Source organism: Pristiophorus japonicus, chromosome 10 (assembly GCF_044704955.1).
Source record: "Pristiophorus japonicus isolate sPriJap1 chromosome 10, sPriJap1.hap1, whole genome shotgun sequence".
NCBI classification, from domain to species: Eukaryota; Metazoa; Chordata; class Chondrichthyes; family Pristiophoridae; genus Pristiophorus; species Pristiophorus japonicus.
Genome location: NC_091986.1, coordinates 38,823,035 through 38,832,217, shown reverse-complemented (window position 1 = coordinate 38,832,217; position 9,183 = coordinate 38,823,035). Strand labels below are relative to the sequence as shown.

The 9,183-nt window shown below is 48.5% G+C and overlaps 1 long non-coding RNA gene across 1 annotated transcript in view; it reads right to left on the bottom strand.

Annotated features, from left to right (window-relative positions):
* Positions 1–3,713: 3,713 nt before the first annotated feature.
* The window catches only part of LOC139274712 (uncharacterized), a 54,247-nt gene continuing 48,777 nt past the window's right edge, over positions 3,714–9,183 (bottom strand). The window contains exon 3 of the long non-coding RNA XR_011595576.1: positions 3,714–4,108. This is a non-coding gene — a long non-coding RNA (uncharacterized lncRNA). The remainder of the gene's footprint in view (positions 4,109–9,183) is intronic.

Here is a 9,183-nt window from a genome sequence, read left to right as displayed (position 1 = left end):
CCTTGGTTAAGTCCAGGAGCAATCCAAAAAGGAGGTCCTCCAATCTTCCCACCTAGTTGCTTACAAGCCTTTATACACAGAGACACACATTATATGCTGTGCACCCTAAGATCAGCTTGCAACCCTTCTCCAGCCTACTCCTATATATCTATATCTATATACATACAAGAGAGTACTCAATTAATCTCCATCACTTGAATATAATTAACATCTTGGACCATAATAGCCATGTAGAACATTTTGCCAGATAAGGCAACGTTGCTAACTCTATTTTTTGTTCCTTGGATAATTCATTACAAACTAATCATACTTGTCCACAGAGACCCGGTGTGATTAAATCCTGATTATCTGGCAATGTGAGACCGCTTGGCTTCTCATAAACCTGGACTTAAAGCACCTGGTGCACCCACATAATATTTTCCAGCATATTCAGTGCATTTCAGAAACCTAAAAGTTCAAAGAACAAGGTGAAGGCAATAGAGCAGGGTAGCAGCGGGGGAAACAAAAACCAGAGTGTGACAGGAAGGAACAGAATCTATAAACTTAAGAGTGTATCAGAAACTGGGGCCATAGCAGGAGAAAATGGTAAGAAAACACATTTAAAAGCTCTTTATCCTAAAGCACACAGCATTTGTAACAAATTATCATCATAAGCAGTCCCTCGAAATCGAGGAAGACTTGCTTCCACACTAAAAATAAGTTCTTAGGTGACTGAACAGTCCAATATGGGAATTACAGTCTCTGTCACAGGTGGCACTGACAGTCGTTGAAGGAAAGGGTGGGTGGGAAATCTGGTTTGCCGCGCGCTCCTGCCTGCGCTTGCTTTCTGCATGCTCTCGGCGACGAGACTCGAGTTGCTCAGCGCCCTCCCGGATGCTCTTCCTCCACTTAGGGCAGTCTTGGGCCAGGGACTCCCAGGTGTTGGTGGGGATGTAGCATTTTATCAAGGAGGATTTGAGGGTGTCCTTGAAATGTTTCCTCTGTCCACCTGGGGCTCGTTTGCCATGTAGGAGTTCCGAGTAGAGCGCTTGCTTTGGGAGTCTTGTGTCAGGCATGCAAACAATGTGGCCAGCCCAACGGAGCTGGTCGAGTGTGGTCAGTGCTTCAATGCTGGGGATGTTGACCTGATCGAGGACACTAACGATGGTGCGTATGTCTGCCCAGGGGATTTGCAGGATCTTGCGAAGATATCGTTGGTGGTATTTCTCCAGCGATTTGAGGTGTCTACTGTATATGGTCCACATCTCTGAGCCATACAGGAGGGCGGGTATCACTACAGCCCTGTAGAACATAAGTTTGGTTCCAGATTTGATGGCTTGATCTTCGAGCACTCTCTTCCTCAGGTGGTCGAAGGCTGCACTGGCGCACTGGAGGCAGTGTTGAACCTCGTCGCCCTTGCTGATAATAGGCTCCCGAGGTATGGAAAGTGGTCCACGTTGTCCAGGGATGCGCCGTGGATCTTGATGAATGGGGGGGAGTGCAGTGTGGTGGGGTCAGGTTGGTGTCTTACGGATGAGCTGTCAGCACAAATAGTTACAAATGGGTATGATCTGATACCTATAACAGAGTCTTGGTTGCAAGGTGACCAAGACTGGGAACTAAACATTCAGGGGTACTTGACAATTCGGAAGGACAGACAGAAAGGAAAAGGAGTGGGGTAGCATTTTTGATAAAGGATGGAATCACTGCAATAGTGATAAATGATATTGGCTCAAATGATCAAGATGTGGAAACAGTTTGAGTGAAGATAAGGAACATTAAGGGGAAAAAGTCATTAGAGGACGTAGTCTATAGGCCCCCTAACAGTAGCAACTCTGTTGGTCGGAGTATAAACCAAACAATAGTGGCAGCTTGTAAAAAGGGAACAGCAATAATCATGGGTGATTTTAACCTCCATATTGATTGGACAAATCAAATTGGTCAGGGAAGAGTTCATAGAGTACATAGGATATACTTGCTCTGGAGGCAGTTCAGAGAAGGTTCACTAGATTGATTCCGGAGATGAGGGGGTTGACTTGTGAGGAAAGGTTGAACAGGTTGGGCTTCTACTCATTGGAATTCAGAAGAATGAGAGGTGATCTTATCGAAATGTACAAGATTATGAGGGGGCTTGACAAGGTGGATACAGAGAGGATGTTTCCACTGATAGAGGAGACTAGATCTAGGAGGCATAATCTTAGAATAAGGGGCCGTCCATTTAAAACTGAAATGAGGAGGAATTTCTTCTCTCAGAGGGATGTAAATTTGTAGAATTCGCTGCCTCAGAGGGCTGTGGAAGCTGGGACATCGAATACTTTTAAGACAGAGATAGACAGTTTCTTAACTGATAAGGGAATAAGGGGTTATGGGGAGCGGGCAAGGAAGTGGACCTGAGTCCATGATCGGATCAGCCATGATCGTATTAAATGGCGGAGCAGGCTCGAGGGGCCATATGGCCTAATGCTGCACTGATTTCTTATGTTCTTATGTTTTTATCTGTGCACATAGGCATCCATCAGCAATTCTCTATAGAAAAATGAGTGGGCATTTTCTCTCCTTAGGACAGATTGCTCCATACCAGCAAAAGGATACCAGATGGTACATTTTCCAAAATTGCTTGGGGCCATTGGCTGTATTCACATGTCAAACGAGCAGTGAACTTCATTCTCTTCATAATTGCCCCCCTTTCCCCAATCGAACTCGAAGAAGTCAAATTGCTCGTTAGTGAGTGCTGTCTACTGTGCACATATTCTGAGTGTCCGTGCAGCAAATCACTTATGAACCAAGAAACTGTGGGCCTGAATTGTAGCTCCCTATTGGCGTGTACAAGGTGTGCACGTGCCCAAGGGGTCCCCACAAGTTCTGGGTTTAGGTATGCGAAGCGCATGTGCCTAAACCTGGAACTTGTACTGTTGACAGACCGCTCGCCTCCAAACTAAAGGGCCTCCGCGGGCGGAGAGTTGGGCTACTTTTATCAGCGTAAGATTTTTAAAGCACAGAATAATACATTGTTTTCAATAATTTAAACATTACAATTCTATAAGATAAGATAAGTTTATTTTTAGACCCTTTTAAAAAAGTACATTCATTTTTCACAAAATTACATTTTTGTTTTAAGTAATCAATTAATTCAATTCCATTTTTATTAATTTGAAATATGTGATATTTTTGTTTAATTATTTTCAGTGTTTGTGTGTTTTTGGGGATATTCCCATTCATACTTATGGTGGTTCCATATGTACAGATCTCAGACAAATATGAAAGGGGATCCCCCTACTCTGATAGGTTGGGCCGGCCCACATGATCCCAGTGATGCGTATGAAGCCTATACACTCCTGGAAAAAGCCTTCGCGTAGAGGCCCAGGACTGCAAATCTCCGAACCTCTGGGACCAGCAGGTAGATTCATAGAAATTTTTGCGTTTGGAGGCATCTGCCCGCGGGAAGCCTCCGACCACAAATTCTGGGCTTGTATATTTCAGCAAGATTCCTCAGTAGTTTTCAAGCTAACTTGGGTCTTCTTTGAGGATGGAAACTGTTATGTTCAGAATAACTCCACAAGACTGTATACTGTAAGCTCAAACTGTTGTGACCTTGGTCTCTTTAATGTAACTCCAGTGTAAGGAAGCAGCATGGTAGACTACCTTTTATACCTGCTTAACCTTGAGCCTCCAACAGGCGTGTCCCCTGGTGGCAAGTCTTGCACACTAGTAAAGTTTACATACATAACATCACTCCCCCCGCCCCCCCTCCCCAAAGTCTTAGATACAAGTTATTTACAAGTTGAGGCGATCCGGGGATCTACGTTCCCGGGTTGATCGCCTGAGTTGAAGTCCTGGCAAGGGTGAGTTGGTTGGATCATTGCTGCACTGCAGCGCGGCTGGTCTGATCGGACTGTCGGACATGGTGGGTTCATCCTCATGGTTGACAGCGAGGTCAATTGCTGGTTGGGTATGTGTTGGTGGATCAATGATGGTAATGTCCTCTTCAAACTGTTCTTGGTTGTCAGTGAATCGCTGTTTGGTCTGATCCAAATGCTTTCTGCATGTTTGTCCATTCAAAAGTTTGACAACAAACACTCTATTCCCCTCCTTGGCTAAAACAGTGCCAGCAACCCATTTGGAACCATGACTGTAATTAAGAACAAACACAGGATCATTACCTCAAAGTCACGCAATACAGCCATGCAATCGTGGTACATGTTATGCCGGTGACGCCAGGTTTCTATATGATCATTGAGATCCGGGTGGACTAAGGAGAGCCTGGTTTTGAGTACTCGCTTCATTAACAATTCTGCAGGGGGAACACCAGTAAGCGAGTGGGGTCACGTCCGGTAGCTGAGAAGAACCCGAGATAACCGGGTCTGCAGGGAACCGTCCATCACGCGTTTCAAGCTCTACTTGATAGTTTGGACTGCCCATTAGGCTTGACCATTGGATGCGGGCTTAAACGAATCAGACCTGACATGCTTGATGCCATTGCTGGTCATGAACTCGTTGAATTCCAAGCTGGTGAAACATGGTCCACTGTCACTAGCAAGGATGTCGGGGAAACCATGGGTGGCGAACATGGCCCGGAGGCTTTCAATGGTGGCAGTGGACGTACATGATGATATTATAATACATTCAATCCATTTAGAGTCAGTGTCCACTGCTACAAGGAACATCGTTCCTAGAAAGGGGCCAGCGAAATCTACGTGGACCCGAGACCACAGAGTCAGTGGGGCCTCCCTTGGTGCATTGCTCAACTGTGAGCAAGTGTTGTATTGTTGTACGCATGACCCCAACTCCAAGTCAATGCCGGGCCACCAAACGTGCGACCTGGCGATAGTCTTCATCATGACTGTGCTTGGATAGGTACAGTGTAGGTCGCGTATAAATGTTTCCCTGCCTTTTTTTGTCAAAACCACACAATTCCCCCATAGGAGACAATCTGAAGGAATGGACATTTCATCCTTGCGTCGGTAAAACGGCTTAATTTGGTCTTGCATTTCCCCAGGAACAGCCAACCAGCTCCCATTAAGGATGCAGCTTTTTACTAGTAATAGCACAGGGTCCTGCCTAGTCCAGATCCTGATCTGGCGAGCCATGATGGGTGACCCCTCGCTCTCAAAAACATCCATTACAAGAAGCAAATCTACGGGTTGTGCCATTTCCACCCCGGTGGTGGGCAATGGTAGCCGACTGAGGGCATCAACACAGTTCTTAGTGCCTGGTCTGTGGCAGATTACAGTCATACGCAGATAACGTTAGTGCCCATCTTTGGATGCGGGACGAAGCATTGTTGTTAATATCTTTGCTTTCTGCGAACAGCGAAATGAACGGTTTGTGGTCGGTTTCGAGCTCCAACCGGAGTCCAAATAGGTATTGGACCATTTTCTTAACCCCATATACGCATGCTAATGCTTCTTTCTCAACCATACTGTAGGCTCTTTCAGCCTCAGATAAACTTCTGGACACATATGCAACCGGTTGCAATTTGCCTGACACAATGGGCCCAAGTTTCCACATGATTTGCGCCTGATTTTTAGGAGCAACTGGTGGAGAACGGACTATCTTAGAAATCGCAATTCTCCACATTTTTTTTTCTGCAGTTCTAGTCAGGCAGAACAGTTCTACTTTGGAACAGAATTTTTTCTTCAAAAGGGGGCGTGTCCGGCCACTGACGCCTGATTTGAAAGTTTCCACAGTGAAAACATAATCCAAACTAAAGTAGAATGGAGCAAGTGAAGATTTTTGTAGAACTGAAAAAACCTGTTCTACACATTAAAAAATCAGGCGCCGGTTACAAATTAGGCGTCCAGAACGAGGTGGGGGGGGAGGGAAGTCATTAAATTCTATAATAAATCCTTATTTATACTTATACAAATATTGTACAAATAAATCCAACCTGATTAAACATTTATGAGCAAAGAAAAGATTAAATAAACCATCTTCCTACCTGTGTGAAAGTGCTTCAGGCAGGCCTTTCGGGACCGAAGGCTGAACGGGCCGGCTCGAGACTTCGGGCAGGGCCCGTCCCCAGCACCAGATTTACAGGTAGGTGGCGTCGGGTCGGGTCGGGTCGGGAGATGGAGGGAGGGAGGTAGAGAGAAGGAGAGGGAGGGAGAGGGAGAGGAAGAGGGAGGAAGAGGGAGAGGGAGGGAGGGGGGGAGGTCAGGTCGGATCCAGTCCGGGAGCGGGAGTCGGGTCGGGTCGGGTCCAGTGGGGGGGGGGGGGTCGGGTCAGGTCGGGTCGGGGGGCGGGAGCGCGGGTCGGGTCGGGTCCAATCGGGGGGGGGCGGGGAGCGGGAACAGGAGCGCGGGTCGGGTCCAGTCGGGGAGGCGGGGAGAGGGAACAGGAGCGCGGGTCGGGTCGGGTCCAGTCGGGGGGGGGGAGGGGGAGCGGGTGTCGGGTCTGGTCCGGAGGCAGCGGGGGGCGGGGGGGGGGGAGCAGGTGTCGGGTCTGTTCAGCGGGGGGAAGCAGGAGCTGGCCGCGGGAGGAGCCTTATTCACGCAGCCCCAGTGAGGCCATTCGGCCAGGGCTCGGGGCTGCGTGCTTCGGGCCCCTCCCACACAGTTCGGCGCCTGGAGCTACTGCACTTGCATGCCCACTGTAGCGCGCATGTGCAGAGGTCCCGGCACTGTTTTCAGCGCAGGGACCTGGCTCCACCCCCCCCCGACAGCCCGTGCTGCGCTGCGCCGAGGGCCAGAGGGCCAGAGGGCCTGCAGGGAGGTGGAGAATATGGAGGATTTTTTTCGGCGCACTTTGTGGTGCGAAAAACAGGCGTCCAGGTCGGGACTGCGCCATTCTAGGCACGTGTGGAAACTTGGGCCCATTGGCTTGCTGTAACACACAACCGACCCCGTACGAAGTTGCTTCACAAGCTAGTACTAAACGTTTACGTGGGTCATACAATACAATTAACTTGTTAGAACATAGCAGATTTCTGGCCTTATTAAAGGCTGTCTCTTGAGATTTACCCCAAACCCAGTCATCACCCTTGCATAGCAATAAATGCAAAGGTTCCAGCAAAGTGCTCAACCCCGGTAGAAAGTTACCAAAATAGTTGAGGAGTCCCAGGAACGAACGCAACTCCGTCACATTCTGTGGTCTGGGTGCATTCTTGATGGCCTCCGACTTGTAGTCCATGAGTCTAATGCCGTCTGCCGCAATCTTTCGCCCCAAAAATTCAAACTCTGGTGCCAGGAAAACACACTTGGAGTTTTTCAGCCTGTGTCCCACTCTGTCCAGTTGCTTTAGAAGCTCTTCCAGGTTGTGCAAGTGTTCGGTGGTGTTGCGGCCAGTGATCAGGACTTCGTCTTGAAACACCACGGTGCGTGAAACCGATTTCAGCAGACTCTCCATGTTCCTCTGGAAGATGGCCGCAGCCGAGCGAATCCCAAAAGGGCATCTGTGGTATATGAACAGTCCTCTGTACGTGTTGATGCACGTCAATTTTTTCAAAGGTTCAGCCAGCTCCTGTGTCATATAAGCAGAGGTTAGATCCAGCTTGGTGAACGACTTCCCCCCTGCTAGCATTACGAACAGTTCATCCGCTTTGGGTAGGGGTACTGGTCCTGTAACGAGACTCGGTTGATTGTTACCTTGTAGTCCCCGCAGATTCTGACCGCTTTTTAACACCGGAACAATTGGACGGGCCCACTCATTGAACTCGACTGGTGATATGATTCCCTCTCCTTGAAGTCTGTCCAGCTCGATCTCGACTTTCCCTCGCATCATATATGGAACCGCTCGGGCCTTGTGATGAACGGGCCGTACATCAGGGACGAGATGGACCTGCACTTTGGCGCCTGTGAAGTTTACAATGCCTGGACGTGAATTTGTTTAGCACTTGTGCGCACAAGGAGTCATGCACTGAAGACAGTGCTTTGATGTCATCCCGGTTCCATCGGATCTTTCCTAGCCAGCTTCTGCCGAATAGCGTTGGACCATCGCCTGGTAGAATCCATAGTAATAAATCTTGCACAGTTCCATCCTACGATACCTTCACTGCCGCACTGCCACTGACTGGTATGAGCTCTTTGGTGTAAGTGTGCAGCTTTGTGTGAATCGGGTTTAATTTTGGCCTTTGTGCCTTGTTGCCCCACAGTTTCTCAAATGCCTTCTGGCTCATAATTGACTGACTCGCCCCCGTGTCCAATTCCATGGAAACTGGAATGCCATTTAATTTGACTTTCAACATTATCGGAGGGCTTTTGGTGGTGAAGGTGTGTGCCCCATACACTTCCTCTTCAACCTTGGGTTGAGTTGCCTCTCTTACTCATTCAGCATGATCTGCGCCGGATTGGCTATCTTCTGCCGACTCTGCCATGTGGTGAGTCACAGTATGTTTGCACATTCGTTAGAGGTACCCGATTGTTCCACAGCCCTTGCACATGTAGTGCTTGAATCAACATTGATGGGCTCTATGATTACCCTCGCAGCACCAACATGGTGTTAATGGATTGGCATTCACGCCCCACGGCGGACTCTGAGTCATCCCAGGTCTGGCCTCTGCAGGCGTGTAGGCCCTGCCATGTACAGTTCTGCCTGCTGAAGGCATTATTTTATGCACAGTACTTGCCGGTGAGCTTCAATGCTGCAAAGATATCTGTTTAGTGTTATCGTTCGTGGACATAAAGCCTGGGCTATCGTGATGGCCTTGATCAGATCTGGGGATCTAGCAGACAGCGGCTTGCAAAGAATGACCTCGTGGCCAATTCCAAGCATGAAAAAGTCCCGCAGCATTTCCCACAAAAATCCAACAAATTCGCACGGTCCCGCAGGGCGTCTTAGGTCGGCGATATTGCTCGCCACATTCTGGCCCTCGGAGCGATGGTGCATGTAAAAACGATACCTGGCCATTAAGACACTCTCCTTCGGCTTGAGGTGTTCCTGAACCAGCGTGCACAACTCTTCATATGTCTTGTCCGTTGGTTTCATCGGTGCTAGCAGATTTTAGACGAGGCCATATATCGTGGACCCACAAGCGGTGAGGAGAATCGCTCTGCGCTTGACCATGGTATCTTCCGTATCCAGCTCTTTGGCCATGAAGTACTGGTCAAGACGCTCAACGAAGGCTTCCCAATCATCACCCTCAACAAATCTCTCAAGAATACCAACGGCAGCTATAACCGTGTGAAAGTTTGTGATCTGTTACTTGTCGCCAATTGTTATGTTCAGAATAACTCCACAAGACTGTATACTGTAAGCTCAAACTGCTGT